The 19,059-nt window shown below is 46.9% G+C and overlaps 1 protein-coding gene across 4 annotated transcripts in view; it reads right to left on the reverse strand.

The window, feature by feature from the left end:
• The window catches only part of C2H1orf216 (chromosome 2 C1orf216 homolog), a 273,069-nt gene extending 263,880 nt beyond the window's left edge, over positions 1-9,189 (reverse strand). For 3 of the 4 annotated variants that reach the window (XM_063954459.1, XM_063954456.1, XM_063954457.1), the window contains exon 1: positions 8,972-9,185. The gene's annotated coding sequence lies outside the window, so the exon portion shown is untranslated. Of the gene's footprint in view, positions 1-8,971 lie in introns of all 4 variants that reach the window. The other variant, XR_010231294.1, reaches the window with a different exon arrangement.
• Between the last annotated feature and the right edge of the window lie 9,870 nt (positions 9,190-19,059).

The following is a 19,059-nucleotide window of genomic DNA, read 5'->3' on the forward strand; positions in this document are numbered from 1 at the left end:
GGGGAGGGGGGGAGGAAAACACAAGAGGAAGGACAGGGGGAAGTAACATAGACAATAAAAGATAAAGAAAACAGCTGTCAATACAACAGCAATACTCTGCATCATTAGTCATGGGAGACCGGAAACGGCCCATGATCTACAAATGTATAGCAGAGCAAGGGGGGGTCTGGGGGGAACCGGGACACATCACCACAACTAGCATTGAGGTATAAACAAAATTATTCAGTGGACAGAGCAGTTCGAGTAAAGAAGAAACTGAATCAGAAGGCTTCAAAATCAAGCAGAGCACTCGGTGCTGAAGGCAAAACGACATAACAGGTAACGTTAATCTAATATAAAAGCGACACAACCTAGAAACCAGGAAACAAAAACAAAAACCAAAGTACATAACTTGGCAGGAAGTATCAGTACTTAAGCAACTACGGGAGGCAAACAAGTACTGAAACAGTTGCCAGCATAGAACTATTCAACCTGCAGTGGAAGGACATCGCAAAAGAGAAAACAACATATCAAAAACACAATAAGTATGTCAAGTAGTCACGTGTCTTGTAAATTGTAACTGGAGGTCCTGCCCACCCTCGTCATCCCGTGTCATCCGTGTCATCCCGTGTAGCAGCAGGCAGAGTTGCAGATTCCTCGAACGTATCATTCCGTCGTCGCCTCCTAGGATTACGGACTCTCTGCCACCGTTCCATTTGGGGCGGAGGAGCCAATAAAAGTTCAAGCGGTCCAGCCAGTTAGGGAGACTCGGGGCTGGGATATCCAGGGCTAAGCAGAAGTCCCTAACGCCATCATATTCCTGTAGGACATAAAGGGTTCCTTTGTAGGTCACTTGGATATATAATGGGAATTCCCACCGAAATTTGATGTTACGGTTTTTAAGTTCATCTGTGAGGGGGCGGAGTATACGCCTCTATTGTAAGGTAGACCACGAGAGGTCCGGAAAGATTTGTATCCTATGGCCATCAAAAGTAATGTCCGGCGCCCGTCTGGCTGCTCTAAGAATCTCCTCCTTCTCCTGAAAGTAGTGGAGTCTGCAGATAACGTCTCGGGGTCTTTCCGTCGGCGTCCCTCTAGGGCGCAAGTCCCGATGTGCTCTGTCAAACACCATCTGGTAGTCAGAGTCCGCTCCCAAAAGTTCATTGAATAATTTGGTTAGAGCAGATTCAACGTTTTGGGGTGCGACGTCTTCAGGCAATCCCCGTATTCGCAGGTTATTCCGGCGACCTCTGTTGTCCACGTCATCGAGTCGGCGGCCTATGGCTACCAGAGAGCGCGACTGGCGATAGATGAGATCATGGGGATCAGATATTTTAGAATCCGTCCTCTCAGAGCAATCTTCCAGCGTCACTACTCTATCTGTGACCTGAGTGACATCGGACTGCAAGGAAGAGAGACGGGTCTGAATGGAATCCTGTATCCATTGTTCCATGGACTGAAGGTCTTGCTGCAGGTCCTGGCGGGTGGGAAGGGACCGCAATGTGGAGAGAATGGTAGATAAGTCCGAGGACTCCACCACAGGAGAAGATGGCGGAAGGAGAGCAGGTAGCCCCCCAGCCGCATTGCCTGCCATGGCTCTGGAGAGCAAGGAGGACGAGGAAGGGGTGGATGTGGTAGAGTCAGTTACTGGCGGCTGGAATAGCATCCGAAAAGCCTTGGCTCGGGATGAGTTGGCTGAAGCAGATGACCCTTTCTTGGTAGAACGTCTGCCCGGCATGAGGCACGGTGCTAAGCGTGGTCAGAAGGAGTTATCGTCGAACTGGGTATCCACTTACAGGTGACATATCACGTGTTCCCCCCAGCGTGGCTCGGTCAGGTCATTGTAATTTAAAGATCAGGCACCATGGTGTGAAGGGTTGAGTGTCGTAGTTGCAGAGAGCCGGATGGCCGCCAACCCATCGTGGTGCTCAAGGAACCTCCTTTCCAGAAGAGCAGACACAGCAGCGGTAGGGGAGGGGGGGTCTCCGCTATCTCCCCGTTATAGTATAAGAAAGTCTGAAGAAAGGGTGCAACTCAGGGAGTCGCCACAGGAGGGAGTTCCAGTCCCATCAATGATACAGGGTACAGAAAAGTGAGGCTGGCTGTGTGTCCCTCAGTAGATGAGAATGTAGGGCAATGAAAATATAACAGAGACACGGCGGCCATGAGAGGGGGGACAGCTGGGACACTGCACACAGCCAATCCCCGGTTGTCTGTAATTTAACAGTGCCCAGCAGAGTGAATCATAAGCAGCCAGGCTGCGAGCACAGTGTGGAGGACGGTGTTTACTAGCCCCCATGGCCAGCAGCGTATGACAGGGGAAGGCCAAGATCTTACCTCCCTCTGTGTAGAAATGAGCAGAGTGGGCGTGCAGCCCTTAATCAAAATGGCGGTGTCGGCCTCCAACACAGGGCCTCTGAGACCGGGCTACCCGCTGCTCCCCTGGAGCGGGCTGAAGCGTTGGTGGTAGTGGATAGGGGCCTCCCAGCCACCGAGGCATTTCGGAGGCCGAACAGGCTGGCGGGGTTCGGCGCGCTCCTGCGCGCGGTAATACTGTCCCTGGCGATCCGCCGTCACCCGGCGCCGGTCAGCGGGTCCCCTCTCCGGGCCGCACAGAGAAGAAGGAGCTCTCCGGCCGGGCCGGCCAGACAGGGGGGGAGTGCTGTAAAGATGGCAGAGGGAGGGAGGGCGCCGGCGGTCCACTTCCGGTCCGGGCTGGTGAGAAGTTGAGCCCCCAGCTTCAGGTGGGCAAGTAGGCCGCAACCTGCACGGGTGCAGGAGGCACCCGCCGGCTCCACAGACCACTGTACCCAAGGTAGGAGAGGGACGGGGGTGTAAAAACAAATAAAATGATCCAGGAACAACCGCTAATAAGGTATATATAGGCACCTCAGGCAGTAGCTCCAGCACTACATGTCTGCCTGGGTCTGTCACCAAGCCACGCCCCCTATTTGGGTATTTTTTGTTGTTGTAGAACTACAGGTACCAGCGGTCCCGTTATTTCCCCGCATGCTGGTACTTGAGGTTCTCCAAGTACCAGCAAGCGGGGGAGGCTTGCTGGGCCTTGTAGTTCCACAACAAAAAACAATATTCTGTTCTTTACACACTTATGGCTATCAGCCCGGCACCCACCGCCCACGGGTGCTGGGGACAGCCTAAGGCTTCACCTCTGGCCCTTGGGTGCCTGAAAGGGGGGGGGCCTTGATTTAAGGGGTCCCCATTCCTCCAGGGAACCCCGGCAAGGGGTGACTAGTTGGGGGGGTAATGCCACAGCCACAGGGACCTACATAAATGTGTCCCCCGGCTGTGGCATTATGTCCCTGGCTAGTGGAGCACGGGGCTGGTTTTAAAAATACGGGGGACCCCTACATCTTTTGTCCCCCGTATTTTTGGAACCAGGACCGGACTAAGAGCCCGGTACTGGTTGTCTAAATGCGGGAAACCCCTGTCCAAGTTTTTTCCCAGTATTTAAACAACCAGGACCGGCTCAAAGAGCCCGAGGCTGGTTATACTTAGGAGGGGGGACCTCACGCATTTTTTTTTTTACATTTTTTAACCCATTCAGACCCTCTCCATTAAGTTAATGGAAGCCCTGGACAACACAATTGCATTCATGTCCTCCTCCCACTCCCTTCCCAGTCCCAAACACTAATTATTATTTTTAAAAAATCTATAAAAATGTACAATATATCACAAGTATGATGAGCAGGCAGGCAGCGGGCATTAGCGGCATCGGACTGAGATGCAAATTAGTGGCGGAGGGCTGGGTCAGTTGATGGTGGGCGAGTTTGTAAGCCATTGGTGGTGGCAGCGGGCATTGGCTCAGAGGCAATAGCGGGCATTGGCTCGGCGGCGATAGGGGTCATCGGCAGGATTCAGCGGACATTATGGCTGTAGTGCCTCACCAGCCACTGACCTCACTGCATGCCACTGTTACACATTAAGCCCTACAGTAAGGCTTCTAATTACTTTTAAATTACCTGCTCGTTGCCAGGAGTTTCATGCTCTTGGTTCATGCTCAGGGTGTTATGCTCGTTGCCAGGGGTTTCATGCGCTAGGCGTTATGCTTGTTGCCAGGGTTATCATGCGCTGGGTGTCAAGCTCCTTGCCAGGGGGTAATATTCGTTGCCAGGGGTTTCATGCACTGGGTGTCATGCTCGTTGACAAGGATTTCATGATCTGGGTGTTGTGCTTGTTAACAGGGGGTAATGCTAGTTGCTAGGGCTGTGCTCCCAGTGCCACATATGGCCCCAGTGCCAGATATTCCCCCACAGTGCCAGATAAAAATATACCCCCATAGTGCCAAAAACACATATGCCCCCAGTGACACATATGCCCCCACAGTACCAGATGCACATATGCCCCCAGTGCCAAATATACCCTGACAGATACACATATGCCTCCAGTGCCCCATATGCCCCCCCCCCCCCCCCCAGTGCCAGTTATACATATGCCCCCAGTGCCAAATGTAACATGGTAACATAGTAACTAAGGTTGAAAATAGACAATTGTCCATCGAGTTCAACCTATTTGTGGTCTCCTATGCAGTCTTATTATAGGAATAGTTATTTTTATGTTAGGACTAGTTAAATTAACTATAATGCGTGCCTATGCACCATTACCCTGAATATCTTTATCCAATAGGAATTTATCTAACCCATTCTTAAAGGTAAAATACAAAAAAGAAAAAGAACAGCGCTGGCACTTTTACACTGAAAAATGTTTAATTGATTTAATATCACATATTAAAATACATCCTTCATATCCATATCATATAAAGACAATTATAATTAGGGCTGGGCAAGTTAACGCGATAATATCGCGTTAACGCATTAGCTAATTAACGGGCGACAATTATTTTAACGCGCACCGGCAGCTGCCTTGGAAGGACAGAGGCTAAGCCGCGGCGCTATTCTAACTACAATGCCGTCCGTGAGCCAATCGGAGGTCACGGACCGGCAGCCAATCAGGAGCTGCCATTTGGCAGCTACTGATTGGCTGCCAGCCCGTGACCTCCGATTGGCTCACGGACGGCATTGTAGTTAGAATAGCATTGCAGCTCTGTTCCTCCTTGCCGTGGCTGCCTGGCGGTTCGCAGGCAGCTGGCCCTGTCCCGATCTTTGCTGCTGCCTCCCAGGTCCCCTCAAAATTTAAGTTTTGTAGAATGCAGGGGGGAGGAATGGGCAGCAGTGCAAGTATGCGGGAACTTAGATATCTGGCACTGGGGGGGGGGATGTATACCTGGCACTGGGAGCATATCTGGCACTGGGGGAACTTGTGTACCTGGCACTGGGGTATAACTGGCACTGGGGGCATATCTGGCCCTGAGGGGCATGTATACCTGGCACTGGGGGCTTACCTGGCACTGGGGGCATATCTGGCCCTGGGGGGCATGTATACCTGGCACTGGGGGCTTATCTGGTACTGGGGGATATCTGGCACTGGGGGCATATCTGGCACTGGGAGGACATGTGTACCTGGCACTGGGGGCATATCTGGCACTGGGAGGACATGTGTACCTGGCACTGGGGATATATCTGTCACTGGGGGGCATGTATACCTGGCACTGGGGGAACATCTGTCACTGGGGGGGCATGTATACCTGGCACGGGGGGCTTATCTGGCACTGGGGGATATCTGGCACTGGTGGGACATGTGTGGTGCATACAGTAGTTAGCTGCAGGCAGCCATGGAGACCGTGACAGCGCCGGTGCCATTTCAAGTGTATTGCTGGCCACCAGCGAGCCAATAGGAACTTGAGTACTGGCAGCCAACCAGGAGCGCAATACACTACTTTTGAATTCATTATTGAATCTTGCGCATAACAATGCGATTAATCGCGATTAATCTATGAAAATCATGCGATTAATCGCGATTAGAAATTTTAATCGTTGCCCACCACTAATTATAATATATGTTAATTAAGCTATATATCCCACCGGATAATTCCGCTCTATATACCGAACCAGAGAAAACTATTCCTCACTGATTTTATATAATTATATACAGCTGAATATTAAAGCTAGATATTATTTCTTTATGTGCTTTTAACAATAAATCATGACCACATAGATGTTATCAATCAATACAATTGTCCAGCTAATAGATATATTTCCTCAGTTATTATGATGAGCAATTATCCGATCAGTTAATACACCTCGATTATTCACACAGATTGCAGTTCTTTTAGCAAACGCATACAGCCAATGAATTGTACTTTCCAGGTAAACTTCCTCACACTATTAAGTTTCCAGCCAGTGTGAGCTATATTTATTCTGTTTTGTGATTATGGTTTCTTGTGAAGATGATAAACTGTACACAGATGTTCAGCTTTGCACATATAACATAGATACCTCTCCCGGCTGTCGCTTCCATAAACAGCCTTATCCGGAGTCCACTGCCTGGTGGATAGCAGGTATAGTTTCAGATGTTATCCGTAGGTGTTAGTGTCTCTGGCCGGCCAGTAATAAATGAAGGTGTCTCACCAAAGGCTCTTTAGCAGTGCATCCGACAAACGCGTTTCCCCGCTTGGATATACAGCTCAGCGGCTTCCTCAGTGTCCATGAGACACCTTCATTTATTACTGGCCGGCCAGAGACACTAACACCTATGGATAACATCTGAAACTATACCTGCTATCCACCAGGCAGTGGACTCCGGATAAGACTGTTTATGGAAGCGACAGCCGGGAGAGGTATCTATGTTATATGTGCAAAGCTGAACATCTGTGCACAGTTTATCATCTTCACAAGAAACCATAATCACAAAACAGAATAAATATAGCTCACACTGGCTGGAAACTTAATAGTGTGAGGAAGTTTACCTGGAAAGTACAATTCATTGGCTGTATGCGTTTGCTAAAAGAACTGCAATCTGTGTGAATAATCGAGGTGTATTAACTGATCGGATAATTGCTCATCATAATAACTGAGGAACTATATCTATTAGCTGGACAATTGTATTAATTGATAACATCTATGTGGTCATGATTTATTGTTAAAAGCACATAAAGAAATAATATCTAGCTTTAATATTCAGCTGTATATAATTATATAAAATCAGTGAGGAATAGTTTTCTCTGGTTCGGTATATAGAGCGGAATTATCCGGTGGGATATATAGCTTAATTAACATATATTATAATTGTTTTTATATGATATGGATATGAAGGATGTATTTTAATATGTGATATTAAATCAATTAAACATTTTTCAGTGTAAAAGTGCCACCGCTGTTCTTTTTCTTTTTTGTATTTTCTCTATTTTTAGGTTACGAACCAAACCTTGAACATAGCTGCAGGCACTTTTCACAGTAACCATAGCGCCAGACTATCTCTATTCATTCTTAAAGGTGTTGACTGAGTCCGCAGTTACTACTCTCTCAGGCAGGGAATTCCAAACATGTATTGTCCTTACTGTGAAAAAAACCTTTTCGCCTCAATGTGCGGAAACTTCTCTCCTCTAACCTAAGCGAGTGACCACGTGTTCTCTGTGCCGATCTTATAGAAAACAGGTCCCTGACAAGCTTTGTGTATTGACCCCTTATATATTTGTAGATGTTGATCATGTCCTCTCTTAGTCTCCTCTTTTCCAATGTAAACATGCCTAGCCTTGCAAGCCTTTCCTCGTATTCCAGCGTCTCCATGCCCTTGATTAGTTTGGTCGCCCGCCTCTGAACCTTTTCTAGCTCCAGGATATCCTTTTGTAATATGGTGCCCAAAATTGCACACAGTATTTAAGATGTGGCCTCACTAGTGATTTATATAATAGGAGTATAATACTCTCGTCCCTTGCATCAATTCCCCGTTTTATGCATGCTAATATCTTATTAGCCTTCTTTGCTGCACTCCTACTTTGGGTACTGCTGCTTAATTTGTTATCTATGTGAACCCCTAAGTCTTTTTCCAGTACAGAATCCCCTAATATTACCCCATTTAGTATGTAGGTGTAATTTTTGGTCTTGCCCCCACAGTGCATTACCTTACACTTGTCTGTATTGAATCTCATTCTCCATTTGGCTGCTCATGTTTCCAGTTTAGTTAAGTCGTTCTGAAGAGACTCAGCATCCCCCTCCGTATTTATAACCTTAAACAATTTGGTATCGTCTGCGAAAATTGACACCATGCTCTCTAGACCTACTGTTAGGTTGTTAATGAAAATGTTGAACAAAAGTGGTCCAAGTACAGACCCTTGTGGCACACCACTTAGTACTTTAGTCCAATTTAAAAATGATCCATTAACCACAACGCGCTGCAACCTATTATCTAACCAATTACTGACCCAAGTGCATATTGTGCACCCTAGCCCTATTTCTTGTAGCTTGTAGATAAGACGCATGTGTGGTACAGTGTCGAAGGCTTTAGCAAAGTCTAAAATGATTATAGCCACCTCCTTACCCTGATCCAGGATCGCACAAATGTGCTCCCCCAGTGCCAGGTACACACCCACCCCTTGCTGCTGTGCGGAAAGGAGGGTACAGTCTGTGAGTCCGGAAAGGAGCCGGAGGGCACAGTATGCGCCTCTCCTGTGTACGTCCTGTGTCTCCAGTGGCGTGTCTGTTAAATGAAGTTCCGGTTCGTGAGTCAATCAGAGCTTGCAGACCGGCAGCTGCGGCTCCTGATTGGCTGCCGGTCTGCAAGCTCTCATTGGCTCATGAACCGGCACTTCATTTGACAGACACGCAGCCACCGCCGCCGGAGACCCAGGAGGGACACAGGAGAGGCACACGCTGTGCCCTCCGGCTCCTTCCCGAACTCACAGCAGCAATCAGTGGCGGCACCCCTGCAGCCCTGCACCTCCAAGCCTCCGCAGTGGCTGCAGGGGTGGGAGTTACGCCACTGCACACACCGGCTGTCAGTCACTGGTAAGTCCGCCCCACGTTCCTCCTCTGTAGTGTTACGCACTGTTGAAGCACGACCCACCCGCTGTCAGAGTGTAGTGGAAGCCTCCTCTGGAACTGTCCCGAATGGGAATGAAGTCTGTGATACCACTCACCTGGCTGGACTCTCACAGCAGATTCATGACCTCTGCTCCACCTCCATCTGACACTTCTCTATCAGAGACACTGGGAGCTGCTGTGTCCCTCGGGAGGTGATGTGGTGACTTGGCTGCATTTACACTGATCCCAGCCACCGGGTACCAGGGCTTCCTATCTCTAGCTGCTCAGCACACTCTCTCTGTGGTCACTTTGTGTCTATACCTCTCAAAATGGCCCCCTGCAACTGCCACCAACGGTCCTTCCTTGTCCCAGCAGTTAACACTTTCATCGCATGCCAGCTCTAGTCCATAGCCTCAAGTGCAAGTCCTGATTGCAGCTGCTCCAGCTGCCTTCCTTCACTCAGTACAATCCTACTGTAACTACTGTGCATTTTGTGTGTCTAAAATTGCATACAATAAAGGGGGACATGTACTAAGATGTGATAAGAGTGTAGAAGTGAGCCAGTGTAGAAGTAGCCCCATCAATCAATCAGCAGCTCTGTATAATTTTATAGTATGCAAATTATAGATGTTACTTTAGTGCTGATTGGTTGCCATGGGCAACTTCTCCACTGGCTCACTTATCTGCTCTTATCACTGCTTAGTAAATGTCCCCCAAAGTCCCACATACACTTCCACAGTTTCTACTGGTTAGTTAGTGGGGTATCACAAAGGCGTCTGCAGAATGCCAGTGTAGATGAAAAGCAGAACCGGGTGGTGGAGGTAGATAGGGACAGGTGACCTTGAACTTGGAATAAACTCATTCCTGGTTTTAGTCCTCCTTTTTGGGTCTTAGCTGGTACAAAATGGCATTGTTGGCTGCACTCTTCTTTAGCACTGGCTAGCTTATAACAGCAGTTGTGGAAGCTGAACAGTGCACTTATCTGGTGCTGCTTGTCAGTTTCAAACAATACTCCCTTAGACCCAGGGAATGGAATTTTGAGCTGGATGTTCCTACTGTAGCGGCTCTTCACTCTGCCCTCCAAAATGGCCACGGCGTCTGCGCCTATTACCAGGCTCAGTGGTGTCCTGCAACACTCCGCTGCTCTATCACCAGCAGCGCTACTTTCACCATCCAGCATCCTGCGTCTCTCTCCAGCATACAGCTCCCACCTTGATCCGTGTTCCACCGCCAGCCAGCCCACACCACGCTCTCACACCTCTTCTTCCCAGCACTCCACGCGTCTCCCAGCAGCTTCCTGCCAATCAGCTCCCTCTACTTAGGCCACGTGACCGGACCCAGGGCTCAGTTAACTCCTCCTACACCAACATTTCTCCTGCTATTGCTGAGCGTCAGGAAAAGGTCTCTTAAAGGGGCACACACACAGTTCCAGGGTGTCACAATGAAAGAAGTACCACCTTCCCTCACCTGAGCCTCTTTGGTCATCTGCCCCTCCACTACTGACAGGGACACCCTGATGCAACAACTCTTACTGAGTGAACACTTCCTTTTTCCGCTCACACAGTGCAATAGCCCTTCTTAATTCTTCTAAACTTGCTCAGCATACCGTATCTGTTCAATGGCACCCACAATACAGCTTGTGTACAAATTCCCCCACATTGGTATCTGATGCTGGCATTAACCCCTGCACTGCTACTGGTGGGCTATTACAAGCAATAGGGATTATGTTGGTATCTAGCAACAAGGTTCTATATTTCAGTCTTTTCCATCCATTGAGATAATGGTTTCATTGCTGTCTATAAATTATATTTACTTGTATTTCACAATATGGTGACTCACTCTATAGCATAATAGATGTGAAAACAATATACCTGTGCCCTATAAACCTCATAAACCTCATTGAATATAATTTAAAACTGTGCACTGGAATTGTGCTGTACTGTAAATATAGGGGGCCATTCCGACCTGTTCGCAGCGATTGGGTCGGAACTGCCACCGCAGTGCACCGGCCCATGCCAGACGGCCGAAGGCCATCGTTACCTAGCAATCACCTCTGCCTGATTGACAGGCAGAGGCGTTAGCTGGGTGGGAGGGTGCAGCACGGCGCATTTAGCCGCCATTTTCAGGGCACGGTCCAGCCAACGTAGACGGGGTGCGGGCCGCAGTGGCTGCATGACATCACACGCAGCCGCTCTGACCCGGGGCAGCGGCGAGTAACTCCCGGCCAGCCGCAGGAGCTGCGCTGGCCGGGAGTTACTCTTCTAGTGCAAAAGCATTGCCGCTGTGCGATGCTTTTGTACTTGTGCGGAGGGTGGGGACTGACATGCGGGGCGGACTAGCCCTGTGCTGGGCGTCCCCCCGCATGTCTGGGAAGATGATCGTAGCTGCGCTAAATTTAGCACAGCTACGATCAACTCAGAATGACACCCATGATTTGGAATCCGACACAAAAACAGCAGATCTAAGCCCTCCATTTCTTATTTCATTTTCTTCATCATATCTGAACTGCTGAATGAGTTTTTCTTTCTCATATCTGTTCTATTATTCTTTATATACTGCCCAGCCTTTGTATGTCAGGTATATGCCTTTATAAAATAGATACAAGAGTATTTTTTCTAAGAAAAAAAAAAAACAGTTATTAAGTAAAGACCCATTGTGATTAACCTATACATCACACACTGTAATACAGGGTCATACAGATCACAGAAGCCAGCCAGCCACAACACCAGGAATGACGGCTGGCCACGGGTATTATGATGCACGATAGTTGGAAGTTATTTCACTTTACAAAAATGTCTCCTGAGACAGTTGGAGAATTGTGTCTTTCTACATAGATGAAGGAAAGTGGTTACAGTAGATTATATATGTAATTCTTCAGAGAATTATGACTCAATAATCATCTCTGCTCATCACAAAAGGTTAAAGATATGTGATAATGATATATGCGGAGAAGCGTTCTTTCAGTATATTTCTTGTGTATATTTTTGACCTCTGCTTATCTGAATAGAGCACAGAAATTCCACTTAATAGAGATGTAGAAAGAGGAACTTACGCCAAAATCTGAATGTGTGTGTATCATAGAATGTCATAGTAGCTCTTTAGGCACATAGAAATATGTTCCATATTGTGGTTATAGTGTGAGACAAACTAGACATAACAACAAGACAAAGTAAATCCTTTGCTCAAGGTTCCAGGACATATAAGCAACACAGAGGAATCTACGATGGTAATCCAGAAAATAAAGACTGTTAAGACCATTTGGCTACAAAAAAAAAAAAACCCAGCAAACAAACAAAACTTTAATACAGGTTGAGTATCCCTTATCCAAAATGCTTGGGACCAGCAGTATTTTGGATATCGGATTTTTCCGTATTTTGGAATAATTGCATAACATAATGAGATATCATGGTGATGGGACCCAAGTCTAAGCACAGAATGCATTTATGTTTCATATACACCTTATACACACAGCCTGAAGGTCAATTTAGCCAATATTTTTAATAACTTTGTGCATTAAACAAAGTGTGTCTACACTCACACAATTCATTTATGGTTCATATACACCTTATACACACAGCCTGAATGCCATTTAATACAATATTTTTAATAACTTTGTGTATTAAACAAAGTTTGTGTACATTGAGCCATCAGAAAACAAAGATTTCACTATCTCACTCTCACTCAAAAAATTCCGTATTTCGTAATATTTGGATATGGGATACTCAACCTGTATATTGTTGTTTATTTTAAAACAGAGTATGTTTGACTATTTCTCCACATAACCTACATGAGATTTAGAATCCCCTTGTTGTATTTAGCTACCTCCAGTCCATTGAACCAGTTGTTAATTGCAAGCTACAGTCAGGGTTGGACTGGCCCACAGTGGTACAGGGAAACACCCAGTAGGCCCCACTGCCTGCAGTCCCCTCCTACTCTAGGGATCAGGTTCCAGACTCTGTACTTAAATTATACATTCTAAATATATGTTACCTTATACTGAACATGACTATGGTGTATTTTCTACAGCGCAATGCTATTAACCTGGTACATTAGCATGCATGCACTAACAGTGTTTATTATATATATATTTATCAAGGGGTCTAGCCCATGCATTCTCTCATTGTTAGGCAAATCAATGTGGCGGCTGGCCACACCTCCTCTGTAGACTGGCCACACCCCTAAACATGGGCCCCTACCACTGCATTCCCCCAGTGGGCCCTTCACCCCCCAGTCCAACACTGGCTACAGTTCACCATCAGTTCCAAAACATTTTCACCACAGGAACTCTTTGGTTAGGGTGAAAGACATGCGCAAATGGTCTTTACTTTCTGTATTACCGTCATATGCTATATGAAACAAATTGAGGCCCAAACACAATAGACTGCAAGATTTGCAAAGTGCAGAAGTTTCAGTGATTTAGATTTCAAGCAACAATTTGTTTGATGCAAGCCTTGTTCCGAGTCATTGAGTCACAAGCATCCTCATTCTTAAGTATTCTATTCCCTAATACAGTGGTTCCCAAACTGTGCGCCTAGGCACCCTGGGGTGCCCCAGGACACATGTAGAGGTGCCTTGGATTGGTGGTTCAGGACCAATTAAAATTATTTATGTTTAATGTAATAGGTAAAACCAGCACTGGTGGCTGCCAATCATAAAGTATGTGGACAAACAGAAGCAAATCCTGTCCCTCACCACACAATTGAATTTATGGATGACATATATAAACACAATTTACTTAATTTAATATTTCTTTCTAAGTTTCTCAATAAGAAACCTTTGTCCTGGAGGTGCCGTGAAAATAATTATGATGCTCTAGGGCGCCGTGATTCCCAAAAGTTTGGGAACCACTGCCCTAATATATGAACATGCTGGCTGTGTTATCCCAGAGTATTGTGTGACAAAGTGTGCTAGCCAGTAATTTAGGGAAGCACAAAGAGCCACTGGGAGGTTCAGGGCCGTGGAAGTGGTGTACAAGTGGTGCTGTCGTCTGGGCACAGGGTCCTGGGGCGGTACCATTGCTGCCACGCGGCCCATGCATCTGGCTAGCAGGGTGTCGGTTGCCAGTAGTGCTCCTGCAGTGCTGTTTGGAGCATCTGGTGTAAAGTGGTCTGTGTGAAAATTACCACATATCTCTGGAGAACTGCAGAAGTGTGTCTTTACTAACTTTCCTGAATAGCAAGCAGATGGCAGTGATGCCACTTCCACCATGCCCATTAAAGCAACATAGCCTACATCCAGTGCCATAACTAGACATTTTAGCACTGTGTGTAAAAAACAGCATCAGCACCTCCTCCCCCGTATTTAAATCCTGGCAAGAAACATATAGGAGCGTGGCTTCATGGGGAAGGGGCGTGGCCACAAAATAATACCAATTCATATTATGCTGCACAGTATGCTCCATTCTTCAAATTACTCCTGCACAGTAGTCCCACTTACACACATTACACCAGGTAGAGCCCCTTTTACACATTATGCCAGGTAGAGTCCCTTTTACACAATGCACCAGGTAGAGCCCCTTATACACAATATGCTAGGTAGAGTCCCCTTAACACAATGCGCCAGGTAGAGTCCCTTTTACACAATGCGCCAGGTATAGCCCCTTATACACAATGCACTATACACAATGCACCAGGTAGAGTCCCCTTTTACACATTACCGCAGGTAGAGTCCCCTTTCACACAATGAGCCAGGTAGAGCCCCTTTTACACATTACTCCAGGTAGAGTCCCCTTTTACACATTACGGCAGATAGAGTCTCCTTTTACACATTACGTTAGGTAGAGTCCCTTTTACACAATGCACCAGGTACAGTAATGTAAAATACTACTCTTACTTTAAGCACTACTCACTCAGAGGCGCTGGACTGTTATCTACCCCAGCCTCCCTTCTCTGCACCCCCCCCCCCCAAATGCTGTGTCTCCTCACGGCACAGGACACTGTGGGAGTCAGCTGGGGCTGGGAGAGGCGTCATCACGTTTCTCCCTAGAGACACTGCTATGAGTGAGCGGCTGTGCTGCCAGATGGTGCTCCCCAGCACATATGCACTGTGGGCCACGCACCACTGGCACACATCTAGTTACGGCCCTGCATACATCTACATCTGGACATCTCTGTACTTTCTCATGCCACCAGCCCTGCCAGCTCTAATGTCATCATGTGTTTGGGGGTGAGCCAGTATAGGACAGCAGTGAGCTCTTCTGCAGCTCTGGGGAAAATTAGCCTACCTTCCTGAGTGGTCCTCTAATATTCTGGGAGTCTTCCATACTCACAGAATATGCAACTATGACATATCCACAAGCAAACATAATTACAGTACCTTTATTTTATAGCTGGTTTGTGACATCAGTCCTCAACGTAGGAGATTGACAGACTTTTTTTATAGTTATCTCTTTCTATGTGCTGGAGAATGAGGGACACTTTCTGAGAACGATGGCTGTTTGCTTAGAACGCACCTGTGATGAATAGTACAAATTACAGCAATGCCCCTGTGTACTTTCATGACCATTACTACTTTCTTTGGGAAGATGGGCAGGTATTATGACTCCCTGGACTTGCTTGTAGGTTGAGGCAGCTGTCCAGATCCTAGTGTCACCAGAATTCTACAGTACATACACTTTCCCGAATCATATGTCCATCCCCTAGTGCTTTAAAAAAAGAAAATTACCTAGCAGTTAGCCCTAAGTGATTGCTCTCTGACCTTTGGCTTCTTTGCACATACTGCACAATTGGAAAGTATTTCTGGTATCTGACCTTAGCTTGCTTTTTGATTTTACTTATGACTTCTCCCCTGCTGATGTGTACCAACCCTACTATGATTAAGTGGACTTTGCTTGTTCATTAAACCTGCCATTTACATGCTTTCTGTGTAATGGACCTCAGGACTAACATTTGGACTACACTTGTGCTTTACCACAGTCTACCATTCCTGTGTACTGGACCTTAGAATTTACATTCAGAATACACATATGCTGTTGTCTAACATTGCTGTGTACCAGGTGTTTGGACTGCCCGACCACGAAACTATGATCCTCAAAATTCTAGACAAATGAGCCCTATTCTTATATTCTTGTATTATTGTGGTGGCTCACATTACAATGCAATATATTTGTGTGTCTCTGCTACTGGAGTCCACTCTGATTTAATAGAGTTATACTGTATGATGCTGTCATTTCTGTGACAGAACCTTTTCTGATGTACTGGAGACTAGCAGCCATTTCTTCTAGCACAGCGGGCATTTGGGAGCTTAGCCTACCTTCTCGAAAATTTAGTTAATTGGCAGCTCATTATAATATTGATAATGCACATTATTACCATCAAATTTATGCTGTATTGAATGTAATTTTTATACTGATCAGTATTTACTGCATACCTTTTCCCTGGACCTATGTTCTCTTAACTCCTTTAATAAATTTGCCCTGATTATTCCGCTTATCAAGGTTGTCACCAGTGGCAGTTTAAGGGGCGGGCCAGCAGGGCAGCTGCCCGGGGCGCTGTGGCCTGAGAGCACGGCCGCAGTCACCCCGCTGTTCCAACTAATCTACATCGCGGTCATATAACCGGACAAAAAAAACAAAGGATGGACATCGCTGCTGGAGGAAACCTGAGCATAGGGTCACGGAGGAACCAGGTGAGTCTCTGTATGGAGGAGACACGCGGTACTCGCACTGACGTGTTCCACCTCCAGACCACAACCTAACCACTGCAGAGACACCATATGCCCCTCATAGGACATAGCTGTCACACTGCAGCAGGGACGGCCAGTCCGGAGTCCTTGCTGTTACCCACTCAACCCGGCTCAAGTCCCTCCACCAGAACAGAAACATGGGGAAAAGTACATTACTTTGGCCACAAAATTCACGCTTATAGTGTCAACAATTGAGACCAACCACTCTCTGTAAAAAAAGAGCTCTACTTCGAGTGTAATGTGTATAAGGCAGTGGTTCCCAAACTTTTGGGAATCACGGCGCCCTCGAGCATCAGAATTATTTTCACGGCACCTCCAGGACAAAGGTTTCTTATTGAGAAACTTAGAAAGAAATATTAAATTAAGTAAATTGTGTTTATCTGTTATCCATAAATTCAATTGTGTAGTGAGGGACAGGATTTTCTTCTGTTTGTCCACATACTTTATGATTGGCAGCCACCAGTGCTGATTTTGCCTATTACATTAAACATAAATAATTTTAATTGGTCCTGGACCACCAATCCAAGGCACCCCTGCATGTGTCCTGGGGCACCCCAGGGTGCCTAGGCGCACAGTTTGGGAACCACTGGTATAAGGGTCTCTACCTGGTGTAATGTGTATAAAAGGGGCTTTACCTGGCGTAACGTGTATAAAAGGGGCTCTACCTGGTGTAACTTGCATAAGAGGCTTTACCTGGCGTAACTTGTATAAGGGGCTCTACCTGGCGTAACGTGTATAAAAGGGGCTCTACCTGGTGTAATGTGTAGAAGGGGATCTACCTGTTGTAACATGTATAATGAGCTCTACCTGGTGTAATGTGTATAAATGGGGATCTACCTGGTGTAATATGTATAAGCGGCTCTACCTGTTGTAACGTGTATAAGGGGCTCTGCGCTACTGTGTGTAAGGTGCTCTAACATGGCATAATGTGTATAAGGGGTTCTACTGTGTGGCGTAATGTGATTGACGGACACTACTGTGCAGTGTAATATAAATTGGTACTATTGTGTTGCCACGCCCCTTTCCCATGAAGCCACACTACTATATTTTTGCACCCTTTCCCTATTTCGAATTGGGAAAGGGGGAGGTGTCAAAGAAAACTTTTGCCATGGGCACAACAAAGTCTAATGATTTACAAACTTTTGACATTTCAGACCATGATTAGAAGACTTTCCAAAGTGAGATGGCACACTTCCACATGTCTAGATGGTTTGGAAGTAGGTATCTGGTTATGTGTTTTCTTGAGCATTCACTAAAGTCTGTGTGGAATTGTACTCAGAGTGGACAGTTAAAGTTGTGCGAATCTAACCTAGGAAATCCTTCTAATCAGCTGTGGCACTACTGCCCTGCTCCTTGCTGTACTATGGATTACCAACAACAGTGTCAGATACCTCTAACACCATCACAGCCAGCATCAGAGCTCCCTCTACCAGATACTGTAGAACTGAGCACAGAAACCATTTCCAGATCACATTGCCTACAGCCAGTGGTGTAACTAGGGGTCCGCAGCCACTGCGATCGCTTGGGGGAGCGCAGGGCTGCGGGGCGCCCTAGCCACCACTGATCTCTGCTGTGAAGGAGGGACACGGAGGGCACAGTGCGCGCCTCTCCTGTGTCCCTCCTGCGTGTCTATTAAATGAAGTGCCCGTTCGTGAGCTCTGATTGGCTCACGAACCCTCACGTCATTTAACAGACACGCCGGAGATGCAGGAGACGCAGGAGGGACACAGGAGAGGCGCGCGCTGTGTCCTCTGTGTTGCTCCTTCACAAAACAGCGGGGGAGCGGGGAGTTGTACCTGGCACTGGGGGAGCATATTTGGCACTTGGGGGTCATATGTGGCACTGAGGGGGCATATGTAGCACTGGTGGGTATATGTGCATCTGGCATTGGGGGCATATGCGTACCTGGCACTGTGGGGGAATATCTGGCACTGGGGACATATGTGGCACTGGGAGCACAGCCCTGGCAACAAGCATTACCCCCTAGCAACGAGCATGACACCCAGTGCATGAAACCCCTGGCAACGAGCATGACACCCTGAGCATGAAAACCCCTGGCACCGTGCATGGAACCAAGAGCATGAAACCCCTGGCAACGAGCAGGTAATTTAAAAGTAATTAGAAGCCTTACTGTAGGACTTAATGTGTAATGGGCATTGCGGTGTGTGACATAATGCATCATGGACATTGCGGTGTGTGTCATAATGTGTCACAGGCATTACGGTGTGTGGCATACTATATCACGGGCATTGTGGTATTGGGTATAATGTCTCAGGGGCATTGCGGTGTGTGTCATAATGTATCACAGGCATTGTATGTGCTGTAATGTAACAGGGGCATTGCAGTGTGCAGCATAATGTATAACGGGCATTGCGATTCCTGTCATAATGTGTCACAGGCATTACGGTGTGTCGCATAATGTGTCGGGGGCATTATGGTGTGTGCATATTGTGTCATGTGCATTATTGTGTGTGGCATAATGTCTAAGGGCCATTACAGTATGTGGCATAATGTATACTGG

The sequence above is a fragment of the Pseudophryne corroboree genome, chromosome 2 (genome assembly GCF_028390025.1).
Source record: "Pseudophryne corroboree isolate aPseCor3 chromosome 2, aPseCor3.hap2, whole genome shotgun sequence".
In the NCBI taxonomy this organism is placed as follows: Eukaryota; Metazoa; Chordata; class Amphibia; order Anura; family Myobatrachidae; genus Pseudophryne; species Pseudophryne corroboree.